Here is a 16,178-nt window from a genome sequence, read left to right as displayed (position 1 = left end):
CTGGTGGTAAGAAGGCTAGAGGAAGTTTGTAGAAATCCTGGTAAGCAAAGATGGGGGCTTGGATCCAAGTAGTCAGATGTGATAACTATTCTGAAAGCAAGACTGATAGAATTTGTCAATGGATGGCCCAAGGCATTTAGAGAAAGAGCAGAATCAAGGATGACTCTTGGCTTTGGGCTTGAGACACCGGGTAAATGCTGGTATTTACTATGAGAGGGAAACTGGAGAAAACAGGTGTGGGTAAATCAATCAAGAGTTCTGTTAGGCATATATTACATTTGAGATATCTATTAAAAACTCAAGTGAATATGTTGAATAAGCTATTAAATATATGAGTCTAGATCTCAGGCAGCAGGGAATGTAGGAGTAGGAGCAGAGTTAGGGCTAGAGATATAAATTTGAGAGTCATCAGAATACAAACGATGTTTTAAACCACAGGCCTGGTTATGATCAGACAAGCACAGAGAAGTAAGCCTGGGACACACCAACACATAAAAGTGACAGTGAATAGGAGGACCAACCAAGAGTTTTAGTTGGAAGCAAAGAGACAGGAGGGAAAACAGGAGACCTTGGTATCCAAGAAGTCAGGGGAAAAGAATTATAAGAAGTGATAAACTGTGCCAAATGCTGCTGAGAGATCAAGTGACATGAGGACTGAGAACTGGCTTTTGGATTTGACAAGAGAGATTTTGGTGGAGTGGAGAATAAAAGTCTGATTGCATTGTTGTGCAAGAGAATGGGGGTAGAGGCAGAGTAGACTAATATTCCAGGCATTTTTCCTCTAAAGGTGACCAGAGAAATAGGACTGTAGTTGAAGCAGAGGTGGGGTCTTGAGAAGTTATTGCAGCATATTTGAAATGCTTAAGGTAATGATTTAGCAAAATGGTAAACTGCTTTTTGGGGGAGAGAAGAATTGGCAGAACAGTGTCCTTGAGCAGGCGACAGGGAATGGAATCTTTGGCCCTTGATAAAAGCAGAAACCATTTATCCAAATATAGGTAACTTGACATATTTGTAGGTGGAAAAGGTAGTGTTCTCTCTTCTTGCTTCTGTTTCCTCTGTAATCTAGAAGATGAGGTTATTAGCTGGTAAACATTTGAGAAGAGACAAGAAGGTGTGGGGTGAATTACCAGAGAAATGTAGGATTGGTGCTGAAAATTGACAGAAATTTGTAGTTATAAATTTAAAACGACACAAATCAGGAACAACCTCACAAAGAGATGAACTCTGAATTGGGCTCAGGCTCAGAGAAAAGCAGATCACTGAGAGAAAAAAAGATTTGGAAGTGTACTTGCACTTGAAATCTGGTTCAATGATGGCCTTGTTCATAACAATAGGCACTCAGTAAAAATTTGTTGAATAAATGAATGAATATGTGAATGAACAGAGGAGTGATGGCAATCGCATATTCAGAGTGGATATGGCCAGTTTAGCTTAGAGCTCTTTGGAGGGCATTGGGATCAAAGTTGAGAATTAGGAAGGGACTAATTCAGGAAGCTCCTGAACCTAGATAAAGATTTTGGCCTTAAGTCTGCAGGCCAACAGAGAGTCATTGTTAATAACTGTTACCAGTAATTCCAAGGCAGTAAGCTTGATGATGGAAGTTCTGCACTTTGCAGAACGAGAACTTAATCCAATTCCAGACCACTTCAGACCACATATATCTGATTGCATTTTCCAGAGAATCAGGGTTCTCAATATTCTAGCCTGAGAACATGAAAACCTTACTCAGTTACATTATGGAAAAAAACATTTGCATTAAAAAAAAAAAAAAAAAAAAAAAAATTGTCAATTTGGATCTTTTTTCTGAGATATTACATGGATAAGGAGAGAACAAGAAACCATCTTCATGCAGCCCTTCAAAGCAGATGAGGAAATGTGGATTACATGCCAACGTGAACCCACATCAAAACCATATGTTGTCTCTCCTTTCAAAGCCAAGGGAGCCCCAAAATTGTGAGTTTAAAAAAAAAAAAAGCCTTCAAAGCTTTTCTGTCTCCATAGTCTCCAATGACTCTTAATTGGCTTGCATTTTAACTTCAATAGGGTTCCAGGGATGAGACAGGAATGTGTGTAAAAGAGTTAGAAGGCTTCTCCTAAGGGAATCATGTTCCAGGAAGAAAGCTCATCCTGAAACCCTGTAAGGAAATCTCATGCCTGGGAGCCTGGGGCACCTGTCTGCACTGCAGCCTCCATCCCCAGGTGCCCGGAGCACAAAGAGTCATCATCATCGTGAGGGAGAGGCAGGATGAGAATCGCCACAGGTTTTTTTTGACTCAGGCCTGCTCCATACACCAACATCCTATTCTGGAGACTCAGATTTCTGTCACCTAAGGATTACAGAACCTTAGAGCTGGAAGGGACCTCAGAGTTCCTCTCATCTGACGGCTTACTCCATGCAGGGTCCCTTCTGCACACAGCTCAGGATTAACCTGGACCTTAGGACAACAGCACGTGGGCACAGTGTTTTGGCAAGAAGTTTAAGAAATGGAAAAAGCAACAGAAACCATTCAACAAAGTGCACATCGCCATAAAAAAAAAGTCACCAAAGAAAACACAACGTGGAGAACCAATGGTCTTTGAAGGAAGGACTGCTTCCCATGAGGGGTAAGCCCCTTTGCTGGGGCTCACGGCCGGGCGGCATTACTCTCAGCTGTCTTCTCCTTTTCTGGATGGCTGGGAGGCAAGGCCCGTGGCTCCCTCTGGGCAGCAGCAGCTCACCTGTGAGAGGTGCTTATGGATACCCCCTCTCGGCACTGCTCCTCCACAAGATCCTCCAGGAGACCCAGGCCTCTAAGGCCCACTCCATTATACTCTGCTCAACCACCATGGTGCCCCTAGGAAATCACCCTGGGGCAGGACCTTACAGAAACTGTGTTTATTACTTTACTTTCAGTATAACAGTTGTACATCATCATTAAAGAAAAATTAGAAGTACGGAAAAAAATCAGGAAACCAAACCTTCCTTAGTCCTGTGACCCACACACAACTACAGTTACCATTGTGGGATATTATATTTTCAGTCTCCACTCTATGGATATTCATAATTTCACCATGACCATTCTGTGGATATCATATGGTGTCGTGCTTTTTCCATGTATTTTTCTAACATTCGGTTTTTCACATTTAAATCAACACAAACTACGTAACCAGCTCTGCCTGTGTGTGTTGCCTCACTAGGTGCTGGTGACGTAGAGATGAATTAAGGAACAATCCTTGACTTCAAGGAAATAACTTTTAGTGACAGGGTATTACTTATGGTGAAGACGTGTCATATTCTACCGATTCCTCAGCATGTGCTCTGTGCCACGGACCCCACAGGCACCCAGGAAGTGGCCCGGGGGTGTCACTAAACAGGCCTCGGTATCAGGCACCCGGGCTGCTGCCTTACAACTGCTGTGGGCAGAGACAAGAACAATCCCCTAGAGAGCCCCTCTGCCCACAGCGCCTTGCACCGTGGGTGGGCTGGGTCCTCTGCGGGAAGGGGGCAACCCTGCCTTCTAACGCCTCTTAGGGAAAGGAAAATGAGCTCAGACATATGTAAATGAGAACAGTGCTTGGAATATACTAAACGTTCAACAAATATTAGACTTTATCACGAATTTATTATTTCTCAAAGAACGAAGTTTAGAAATCTTTCTTCACCAGTAGCCTTCTTGGAAGTCACTATCACACCTTAAAAGAAAAATACAATAAACACTGGAAGCGTCAAAGGTCCTGCAACAGATCTTAATTTACCTGAATTCTGTGCTGAATGGGTCTGATGAATGTTCCTGACTCTTCCAAGGCAAAAATGTTCCTAGTAATCTTGGAGGAGCTTCGGAGAAGCTGAAACCAAAAAGCCTTTCCTTTTCTTTTCCCCTTTTCCATTGGTACAAGCTCTGGGATGGCTCGTCCCTGACTGGGAACTACCAAGTCTTGGGAAAATTCCTCTTGCTTAGGAAATGCAAGTTTGTGGGTCTGAGGCTGGTTCTGTTACATTCCGCATGTTCTGGAACTCTGGGGAAGTGGAATACGTGAGCTGTGCACCTTACTATGCTGAGGGGACATAACAGGCCCAGAATTAGCCAGCCCAGACTGCAATTACTGAAGAAAGAACCGAAACCTTCTCCTTACTCCCATGTCCCTCACTGCCTAGCCAGGCCTGAGCAGAATTAAAGCTCAAAAGGAGAGACTGGGGTTTCTACTGTATCTGAGAGTAAAGGAGAGATTTAATTTCCTTGTAGGAGTCCATTTTCAGATTTCATATTTCAGGGATTCTTTTAATTGCTAGCCAGGTGTTTGCATTATATTATCTGGTGAAATAGCTTAGATCACATAGGTAAGCATAGTTTGAAGTGCATAATGGGTAAGACTTAAATGGGATAAGCTTAAACGTCCTGTCTTGTCCTATTTCTGAGGTTCTACTGGACGGTGTGAATGAGCTCTCACAGAGACTGGGAGAGGCTGAACAGGAGCCTCAGAGGAGCAGAGCTAAAAACATGGAACGAGGCCCGTGAAGTCAAGGCAGCACTTTCTGATAGTCCTCATGGGTAAGAAGTGCTTTCTGATTTGGGGATGGGGCCCCCAGACAGCACACCTAGATCCCTTTAGTGAAGCCTGGGACAGGCCTCCCCCGACAGGCAGGTCCAGGACCCAGGGCCCAGCTTGAGAATATGGTGTGGGGATGGTGTGGGACAGACGGCCCATGCCTGCCCTCATCTGGGTGCCGGAGCCGCAATCTGCAGCTCTTCTTCCTGCCTCTCGGTGAGAAGACACTGCTCTTCCTCCCAGCAGCATGGCGAGAGAGGATGTGGGCTTCAGGTAAGGGAAGCCCTATCAGGTTGCACCCTGTGAGTCCAACACTGAGCCCAGTATCTCAGTCAACAAAGAATTTCTTTCCTGGCTCTGTTCTCCCTCATCGGTTGGCGTCCTCACGGCTAAGAGCAGGATTTGAGCCTTCCTTGGTCCTTCGGCAAAATAGCATCACAATAAGCATTAATCATGTCCCATTTTTTCAAGCATGGACCAGTACTTCTATAAAGCGATTTAGTTATATGTCCCATGATCACTCTTGAGATTCTTATTTGATACAGTGATTCAAAATCTGGCAATGCAACATGAGGAAATAATGTTAAACCCAAAACTCCATAAACATCTTTGTTCACAAACTTTATTTTGAAGGAAAAAAAATTAGAATATGCATGTGTCTAACAATAAGGAAACAGTGACTAGAAGCCAAATTAACTTCATAAACTAATATGTAGTCATCAAAATTATTATGGGAACTCCGGTTAGACTGCAGAATTAGAGTTTTTATTCCAGTGCTAGGACTGGATGTATATGTCTACAGATTTCATAATAAGGCAGAGATTCTCTTATAATGAGTGCACTGCTCTGAAAACCGAACCCATTCTCCCCTCTGGAAAAGGTGGCGAATGAGGGCAGGGGTCAGCTGTAGGAGCAGGGAGAACACTTCTCTCAGACTTGAGATCCACAACAGACAGAGGCAATGTAAACAGGGCTGACACAGGACCTGTTCAAACACACCGTCTTTGTTTTCTTCAGTCTCTTAACCCACAGATGTGGTCATACATTGGTGCAAACTGTGTCACAGATTTAGAAAACTCTTTTGCTCCCTCTGACCATGTGGTTTTGGTGGGATTGTCGATCACAGTGCCTTCCTCACCGCTGGCTGCAGGGAAGGGACACGATCCGGGCTGGCCAGCGATGGTTCTCCGCCCTGGTACCCTGGCCACAGGCAAGATGCAAAATGCAACTGGGCCCCAGTGCAGCGCCAGAGCAGAGGTGCCAGTATCCGAGAGCTACGGTAAGATGCCCACAGCACTCCCTGCACAGCCGGGACCAAGAAAATGGATCACAAGGCCCAGCAGCTACACAGAGGTCATCGATGGAATGATAAGGCAGAAACCCAGACCCGGTGGCTCCAAGATGAACCTTCCTCAATCACTAGGAGGCAGCAGAGAATAAACATAAACAGCAGATGCCTCCCCCTCACCCCACCGTAATGTAATTTAGTCTCCCCTATGCCTAGACACGATCCAAAAAGAAGAGGGGAAGGATGGGGATGGAGGGTCTTGATAAATTATTTACTTCGTTGTTCCAAAATAGGGTTGTCAACTAAAGTTTAGGATGCCCAGTTAAATTTGAATTTCAGATAAATTATTTTTAGTACAAATATATCTCATGAAATATTTTTATTCGCCAAATCTGCCTACTCCAAAGAGATTGTTTTAAATGGGGTTAGCCTAAGGTACCTGCAATGCATATGTTTAAGATTCTGTGGGAAAGACTGGGATGGAATAGTCTGTTTGGGAGGTTTTATTTTATTAGTATTGTTTTTTGTTGTTGTTTGTTTGTTTGTTTGTTTACTATCAAATTTTGCTCCAGAGCAAAGTGATCTTGGTTATTTAAAATGAAGTTACATTTTCTGGACATTTGAGTCATACATTTTTACCTCCCCACAACAAATTTGGAGATGTGAGACAGAATGCATGAGGAAGTGTAAGGGCAAAATTTTTTTTCATTTTTCATCAGGGAGAGTTGTAAAACTACTGTCTATATCTGGTTAGTCCCAGAACAGACATGTTAATGTACACAATAAAGTCACAAAGGTGATCATATAGCTACAAGCAGATTACAAGCTTTTAAACTCACATGGACACAAAATTAAGGAAAAAAACCACTCTGATTCCCTATAGTAAGAGTTATCTTAAGGGTGACTGACCTTCAGAGAATTTATCTTGTATTTTATTTGTGACGCTTCTAGTATGAGAGCTGCCCAAAGTACTTCATGTTGGCCTCTGAGAAGTGGTACCTCCCTCCCTAAAATGTGATTGGTTCCTTCTCTCTCCCCTCCATATGATTGGTTCCTTCTCTTCTCCCCTTCATGTGATTGGTTCCTTCTCTCTCCCCTCCATATGATTGGTTCCTGCTCTTCTCCCCTTCATGTGATTGGTTCCTTCTCTTCTCCCCCTCCATATGATTGGTTCCTTCTCTCTCCCACTCCATGTGATCGTTTCCTTCTCTTCTCCCTCTCTGGGGATGAGAAGAAATTGGAGGGGGAGGCAAGAAAGTAATAAGCTTTGGGAGTTTATAAGCTAAAATGTTACCAGATCTAGGAAAAAATATATTTTAGAAATCTTAAATGTAATTCACCATATTGGGAGGGCAAAGAAGATATAATCATTTCCTTAGATGCTGAAAAGCACTTGACAAATTTCAACATCTCTTCATGATTTAAAAATGTGAAAATAATGATAGATGGATATTCCATGTGACTAATCAAGCAAAATATCAAAGCAAACCTAACATTGTTCTTAGTGATAAAGCATTAGAAGCACTAAATTCAAGATAAGGAGGCCCAATACATCTGTTGTTATTTAACATTGCTCTGGAGTCAATGCAATGTAACATAAAGTTATTGTAAGTCAATGCATATTGTAAGGGAAAGAAATAAAGGATAAATATGGAAAAGAAAGAGGAAAGGTAACATTATTTAGGGATATGATTCTATGACTGGAAAATACAAGAAATTCCATTAAAAATTATTAGAAACAATATGAATTAAGCTCAGTAGCTGGTTACAAAATTAATATACAAAAAAAAACAAGAGCTTTCTCATATTTAAGCAATAATCAAAAGATATTATGGAATAAAAGATCCTTTTTATAATAACAGAAAACACACATGGGTTTCAGACAGGATCATAAACAACAGAAACAGCTCTAGCTAGCTTAAGCAGAAACAGGTTTATTACAAGAAACTAAGAGGTTCACAGTATTTTGGAGGTTCAAGTGCAGGGAAAACAAGCTTGGACAGGGCCCATTAAGGACAACACAGCCAGAAGCAATGCCCAACCACAGCGCAACACATTCCAGAGAAAACTGCAGTGCCGCTGATGTGGCTGCCCAGCACCCAGGACACAAGGGAACCAGACAGTCAAACCTCTGGCACAGCTGCCCCCAAAGACCCGACACCTCTGCCACAAGATCTATCTTCACAATTGGCTGCCACCTCCTGGTGCTCATGACTGTCTTGCTAAATATCACCTGGGTGTGCCTGTTCCATAGAAGGTAGGTCACCTGCAGAACCACAGCTACTATGGAACCTGGAAAATGGGGTTTTCAGCTTTTTAACATTTACAGGAAGCATGCCAGAAAGGAGGAGTAGGTGTTCAATGAGCCCATTTACAGCATCTGCCATATCCTGTGAATAAGCTTAACAAGGAAAGAGTACGGTGTATAGTACATGCAGAACACTATAAAGCTCTGTGTCTTGAGTAAATGGAAATATATACCAGTTCTTAAGGAGGAAGAATTACTAATGTAAAGATGTCAGTTGTCCCTATATCATTGCCAACAAAAACCCCAAACAAGACTTTTTTAGGGTGAAACATTAAAACATTTTAACCTGAAAGACAAACTTATGGAATTGTCATGAAAATTCTGGAAAAGAAGAACAATGAGATGGGAACTAGAATTATCACATAAAAATAGGTAATCTTTAAGGTTTAGTCCTGGTGGAGGAACGTAAGGAATCCAAAAATGGAGTCAACTTCATACAATAATTCAGTACATAATAAAGATGGTGTTTTAAACCAGTAGACAAATAGATAATTTGACCAGTGAATGGTATTGAGAAAACTCAATACCAACATTTGAAAATGAATAAAACTTTATGCGACTTTCTCTGCCTTCCCATAATAAAATGCAGGTGGAGTAGAGATTGTTAAATACAAAAATATATGAATACATTTGCATTATTAAAATATTCAAGCATCTAAAGAAATAAACATCTGAAGAAAGACAGAAAAGCATCTAAATCAGAAGTTGACAAACTATGGCCTCTTGGCCAAATCCAGCCCACTGCCTGTTTATATGAATAAGGTTTTATTGGAATATAGCCACACCCATTCGTTGAGGTATGTTCTATGAATGCTTTTGTGCTATATTGGCAGACTTGAGTAGTTTCAACAGAAACCATTTGGCCCACAAAGCCTTTACTATCGGGAGAAAAGTTTGTCTCCTCCAGATATAAAGAAAAATGTAAAAATATCCTAGCACTACTTTCCTACCACCACAATCAATCACACTACTAATAGTTGCTTTTAGCCTTCCAGATTGTTCTCTACACATTTATATACACATATAAACATATACAAATAATACTGCACGTAGAGGAGATCATACAGGTAGTACTATTTTGTAACTTGATTTTTTCCTTTCATTTACCTGGGAGTGCTTCCAGTGCCATAGAGAGCCAACGCATCCTTTCTGGTGGCTGCACAGTATTACATAGTGTGAATTTAACTGTAATGTATTTAATGTAACTGTATTTTCAAAGGGAATGAGTTTTTTCAATCTTTCATAATTAAGAGCAATACAACAAAGAATCTACAGGCATATCTGTACCTGGTGACAATATTTTGGGAGAATAAATTCTTCGGAATAGAATTGCTGAACCACAGAGTGTGCACCATGTTGACCAGTAAAAAGATCACCAACATTTAAATGCCTACCGACTTGGTTTATGATCACCCATTTCTTTAATTTATCGCCACTCAATATTACTCATTTTTCTTAATTTCAGCCAACATGTTGGGTGAAAAACTATATCTCCTAATTTCAGTTTTCTTTTTTCTGACTCAGAAAAGTTAAACATATTTTCAGATTTCTTTTGGCCATTTGTGCTGTGAATGGCCTGTTTACGTCCTTTGCCCATAATTCTATAACAGAGTTCAAAGATGCACGCTGTGTTCATTCTGCAGTGTTCTGTGGCTCTTTTAAAATTAAATTCACTGGGCCCCACAACAATCAGGATGGAAACGCAAGACACTTCAGGGCTGTTTCCACCCCCAGGAGTTTTGAGGAACCAGCAAAAGCTGGCAAACAAGATCTTTTTCAAAGCTCCAGAAAACAGTAAAGGTCTGTGGTAACAGGACTCCCGCCCTATCAAGAAAAAGGCCACTAAAAACAGTGGGATGTCATATTGTGCGCTCTGGCTGGCCCCTCTCCCACCCTGACCAGCTCAGTGTGGAGCCAGCCGCTCCCAGTGTGGACGCCTGGCTCCAGTTCCCTAGGTGGTAGAATAACCCACATGCACATCCTGGGAGCATGTCTATCTGGCCCAATCTACCCAGGGTGGCCTGAGGGACTGGACACCCCAGAACTTGCCCTGTGTTGGAAGGCGGCTGTCAGAGCTCTCCTACAGAACGCTGCGCTGCGGGAGAACAGTCAAGTTGTGCTGCCTGGGGCGAGGGACTGCTGGCTGCAGGACACACCGTGCAGTGCCGGAAGCAGTGAAGAGACTGTTCCCTGAGAAGCAGGGGACATTCGCACATACACCCATAAGTGGAGGAAATCCTGAGGCCACAAGCGCATGCCCAAGATAAGACGCATGCACAAAATCAGGGAGGCCCCGGGAGGCCTAAGTTTTGTCCTCGGGCTATTCTCCAAAATTCATTGTATGGCTAAGCCCTAAAGGAGAGCACTCACACAGGTCCATCTGCAGAAAATGAAAGGGTGGTTTTTTTTTCCTTTTTCCCCCTAATGTTAGCTCCTGGCATCCCAGAAAGCTTTATCAGCTGGTTACAGCTGAGGAACAGACATCTCAGAGTCTAAATTCCAGAAATAAAACATTAAAATATCAAAATGTCCCGGTTTCAACAAAAGATTGCAGAACATACAAAGAAACAGAAAACGATAGCCTAGGCAAGGAGAAAATTAAAGCATTAGAAACCATCAGTGAGGAAAGCCAGAATCGGGACATAACCAGATAAAGACTTATTTTAAAATGGTCCTAAATATGCTCAAAGAGCTAAAGGAAAATGTGGACGATGAACTCTTAAAAGAAATAAAACAAAATAGAGTTTCTATGACTCAGAGATGTAAAATGGAGTCAGGAGGTCATTCTGGAGGTTGCTCTTAGAAAAGTCTCAGCTCGATATCACAAACTGCCATGGTGTGCAAAGCCTCAAGCAACAATGTTCTTCAGAACCCTAAGGACATCTGAATACCATAAATAGACAACAAGATAAAGAACTCAGTTAACTATCTAACCTGAAGAACAATTAGAGTAACCCAATGTGCTGGTTTGAATGTATTATGTCCCCCAGAAAAAAAGCCATATTCTTTGATGCAATCCTGTGGGGCAGACATACTAGTGGGGATTAAGTTGGAATGTTTAGATTAGGTTGTTTGCCTGGAAATGTGCCCCACCCAACTGTAGGTGATAACTCTGATGAGATATTTCCATGGAGGCATGGCTCCACCCATTCAGGATGGGCCTTGATCAGTGGAGCCATATAAATGAGCAGACAAATGGAACTCAGTGCAGCTGAGAGTGACATTTTGAAGAGGAGCTACAGCCAAGAGGGACACTTTGAAGAACGCATAGGAGCTGCAGATGAGAGACAGTTTGAAGATGGCCATTGAAAGCAGACTCTTGCTCTGGAGAAGCTAAGAGAGAACAAATATCCCAAGTGCAACCAAGAGTGATATTTTTGAGGAACTGCAGCCTAGAGAGGAACGTCCTGGGAGAAAGCCATTTTGAAACCAGAACTTTGGAGCAGACACCAGTCGCGTGCCTTCCCAGCTAACAGAGGTTTTCCGGACACCGTTGGCCATCCTCCAGTGAAGGTACCCAATTGCTGATATGTTACCTTGGACACTTTATGGCCTTAAGACTGTAACTGTGTAACCAAATAAAAGCTGAGGAAGTTTGCCACCACAAGACCAGCCCAAAAGGAGATGCTAAAGAGAGTTCTGCAAGTTGATGTGTCCATGGTAACACATCAACAGTCAGGTACCCTCACTGGAGGATGGCCAATGGTGTCCAGAAAACCTTTGTTAGCTGGGAAGGCACATGGCTGGCGTCTGCTCTGGAGTTCTGGTTTCAAAATGGCTTTCCCCCAGGACGTTCCTCTCTAGGCTGCAGCTTCTCTCCAAAATGTCACTCTCAGTTGCTCTGAGTCCCTCTGTCTGTGAATTCCTTCATACAACTCTAGTGATCCAATTAACACCCACCCTGAATGGGCGGGGTAACACCTCCATGGAAATTATCCAATCAAACCTTTCACTGATAGTTGATTGAGTCACATCTCCATGGAAACACTCAGTCAAAGAATTCCAATCTAATCAACACCAATAATGTCTGCCTACACAAGATTGCATCAAAAAACATGGTGTTTTGGGGAATAGAATACATCCAAACTGGCACAACTGATAAATGCATTGAAGGAATCCTAGAAGGGGAAGAAAGATGGAAAGGGGCAGAGAATATTCAAAGAAATAATGGCTGAAAACTTCCCAAATGTGATGAACAGCATGAATATACACATCCAAGACATGCAATGAAATCCAAACAGGACAAATCCAAATAGACCCATGCCATGGCATAGTATAATCTGTCAGATTCCAAAGATAGAGAATTCTGAAAGCTGCAAGACAAAAACAAGAGGTTGCATACACGGGAGCCTCAATAAGATTAAGTGCCAATTTCTCATCAGAAACCATAGAGGCAAGAAGACAGTGGGATGACCTATTGTAAAAGCTGAAAACAAAAAAATACCAAGAATTCTTTATCCAGCAAAACTGTTCTTCAAAATTGAGGGAGAGATTGACACTTCCAGATAAATAAAAGCTGAGGAAGTTTGCCACCACAAGAGCAGCCCAACAGGAGATGCTAAAGAGAGTTCTGCAAGTTGAAGAGAAAGGATGAAAACCACATGAAGAAATAAAGACCTCTGGTGAAAGTAACAACATGGGTAAATATAAATGCCATTACTATTGTAATTTGGTTTGTAACTCCACTCTTTACCATCTACAGGATCTGAAAGGGAAATGCATAAAATGTAATGAGAAATCAGTGGGTTTGGACTCATAATGTATAAATATGTAATTTGTGGTGAGAACAACAGGAAGGTGGGGGATGGAGTGGTACAGGAACAGTTTGTGCATACGATTGATGTTAAATTGATATCAAAGCAAACAAGATTGTTACACATTTAGGATGTTAAATTTAAGCCCCATGGTAACAACAAAGAAAATATCAGAGAAAATGTGAGCTCATAGTGACAGAAATTAGAGTACCTGTTGCCAAAGGTTGGGGGCAGGGAGAACTGGGTGTTTTAATACAAAATGAGAATAGGATGTCTGTTTGAGGAGATGGGAATGTTTTAGTAATGAAAGGTGGTAAGGGTAAGGCAACATAGTGAATGTCATTAATCCCATTAAACGGTATGCTTGGGAGTAGCAGAGATGAAAAGTTTATGTTGTGTATTTGTTCCTACAATTTAAAAAAAAAAGAGCAACTACTTTTTATTACTATTACATGTTTAGTTCTTTCCTGTTTCTGGAATTAAATTATATTTTGCATGTTGTGTGATAGCCAATAGCCCAATTTGATTTTTAGAGTATTTCACCATTTACCCACTTACTGAAAGGCCTTCAATAGGAGAACACTGTCTGGTGCTTTTTTTTAACTAAATAGTGTATCTGGGAGATTATTTCATGTTGGTATATGTAGATCTACTTGACTTATAACAGCTATATTAAATCTGTTATATAGATAAAATAATTTATTTAATAATTTATTTTATAACTTATCTAACTAGCCTATTTGATAAATTTTTATGTTTTATCTAGTGCTGGGCTATTACAAACAGTGTCACAATAAATACCCATGTTTCTTTATGTACTTGTGTGCATAAATATCAGTAGACTAAATTTCTTGGAGTTGAATTATCAGATTAAAAGGTTATGTGCAATTTTTTTTATATATTGCCTAATACCCCCTGTGTACTATCTAACTTACTGATCTTTGCCTATCTCATAGATGGAAAATATTATCACATTATTTTAATTTCTATTTCTTTAATTTTCAGTGAGATTGAGCATCCTTTTATTTGGCTAAACCATTGGGATTTCTTTTTCAATAAAAAGAATATTTAATGAATAAAAATAATAATAATAATGTTTATCCATGTCCTTTGCACATTTTCTAAGATCTTTTTCTTATTGGTGAGCAAACGAATTTATACTGAAAAATTAGGTCGTTGTTATATGCATTGCAAATATTTTGTTCTCCAGTTTGTCATTTGAATTCTAACTTTGCTTTTTGCATTTTCTGCTTTGCAGAATTTTTTGTAAATGTAGTGAAACATACCAATGTTTACTTGTAGGTTTTGAGTATTCCTTAGGACTGTCCCACCTCTTAACATCCTTTTTAAAAAAATTCTCCCATGCTGATGTTCATTTTTTACATTTAAATTTCCAAGAAACCTGGAATGGATTTGGTGTAATGAGAGTTCTAACGTGTTTTTTCAATTGCCCCAAACATTTATTAAATAATCCATCTTTTCTCCACTGATTTGAAATTATCAAACACTTAATTTTCTTAAGTATTTGGAGCTACTTCAGGACTCTTTACACTATTCCAGTAATTTGCCTGTCTATTCACTTGTCAGCACTAAACTTTTTCAATCATCGTTGCTTCATGATACAGCTTTGCAGTTTAGAATCTGAAAGATGTAGCTCTTATCCTTTAATCAATGTTTATTGAACAAATATTGTTCTTGATTCTTAGAGGGACACAAAACCAGTTTAGACCCTATCCCTGCCCTCAAGAAACTTATAATCATAGAAAAGAGACAAAATATAAATATATATACAAACATCAATACAGGAGTTCATTGGCAAGCACATTTGGGTATGGTGGAAATAACATGGGATTTGAAGTTCGACAAACCTTTGTTTGAATCCCAGCTCAATCCCTCCCAGCTGACTGGCTTTGGGCAGGGATCCTACTTTCTCTGAACCTGTTTCCTCATCTGTAAAAATAAAGAAAAAAAAATTATTATTTCCTATAGGGATTCCAAGAAATATATAATAGTGTTAAGCACATTGTAGGTATTCAGTAACCATTAGTTGAAATTACTCATAATATTACAAATGATGTAGGGCTGAGCATGTTTAATTCTAGGAACAAAATGCTGTGAGTTTCAGGGAAGAAAAATCTTCTGCACAGGGAAGTGTGGGAATGCTTCAAAGAAGGACCCAAGGCTGGAGGAAAGTGATCAGTGGGTTGGTGGGGAGGGGATGGTGAAGGCAGAGGCCCATAAGCAAAGAAGTAGAAGTAAGCAGACACAAGATGCATTTTTGGAGGACTGAGGAGCCCACCTAAAAATTTATGTAGGAGAGTAATAGGAAATAAGCGAGGGTGAGTAGGTTGAGGCCCACGGAGAGCCTCAGATGCCTGCCTTCAGAGCCATGTGTTGCTTCACTAGCAATGGGGCGCCATGGAAGCTTTAGCATTTTATCTAAATCTTGACTTTTTCCTATACTGGGGAGTGACTAGAACACAGAGATGAAAGATGGGGGCAGTGTTGCTAATTTACATGAAACACCAAACACAGAAGTAGAGTCTGAAGCTTTTGCAAAACAAGAAAGAGGTTTTGTTTCTGCCCTAGTAAACTACGAGTTTTCTCCAATGGATGGCTAAACAATTGGCATTCCGCAATCACTAACTGAAGAGATGGTGTTGGGAATGGAGGACAAGACGGGCTCCTCGGCCTTGGAGAAAGCTCAGGGTCATCCCCAGATCTTTCATTCCCCAGCATGGATTTATATCTCTGTATAGACTTTGAGTACATTTATTCACATGCACTAGACAAACGCATTTGGAAAGGTTCTGAGATAAAGGCTGCTATTGGCTCTGACAACAGTAGTATCCTAACCTACTTATTTCATCTCTAAATCTTGTGTCCTGGACGTGAGCAGTCTGCAAAATGTCCCGAGCAGTTGAGTCACCGAATCAGCACAGTCATTTCATTTGTTCAAACACAGGGAAAAAACAAACATTTTGTTTTCACTTTTCTCAAAATAGCAGCAGAGTAACCATCCATTTGTCCTAGACAATTGCCTTTAATAATGCCTTAAAAGACAGCAAGATTAAAACATTTAGGTGCCGTCCTCTGGGGGCCCTGGAAAAAATATCATACAATGTGCTGAATTTAATTTTCTCCCATCTTTTTTTTCTGCCAGATCTGATTTCTATCTTACTTCAAACATAAGGTGAGAAATGTAAGAGAAATGAACAGCTTCTCAGTGATTATGGGGTGGAACCTGTAAGTGAGGCCTGAAACAAAAACACTGAAGTTGAACTCTTTCAAGAAAGAT

The 16,178-nt window shown here is 40.8% G+C and overlaps 1 long non-coding RNA gene across 1 annotated transcript in view; it reads right to left on the bottom strand.

The window, feature by feature from the left end:
• The window catches only part of LOC119512232, a 36,485-nt gene that overhangs the window by 15,998 nt on the left and 4,309 nt on the right, over positions 1 to 16,178 (bottom strand). The window contains exon 2 of the long non-coding RNA XR_005212345.1: positions 14,749 to 14,830. This is a non-coding gene — a long non-coding RNA (uncharacterized LOC119512232). The remainder of the gene's footprint in view (positions 1 to 14,748; positions 14,831 to 16,178) is intronic.

The sequence above is a fragment of the Choloepus didactylus genome, chromosome 17 (genome assembly GCF_015220235.1).
Source record: "Choloepus didactylus isolate mChoDid1 chromosome 17, mChoDid1.pri, whole genome shotgun sequence".
Lineage (NCBI taxonomy): Eukaryota > Metazoa > Chordata > Mammalia > Pilosa > Megalonychidae > Choloepus > Choloepus didactylus.
Note: the sequence above shows the minus strand (reverse complement) of the source record. Positions and strands in the feature narration are given on the sequence as shown.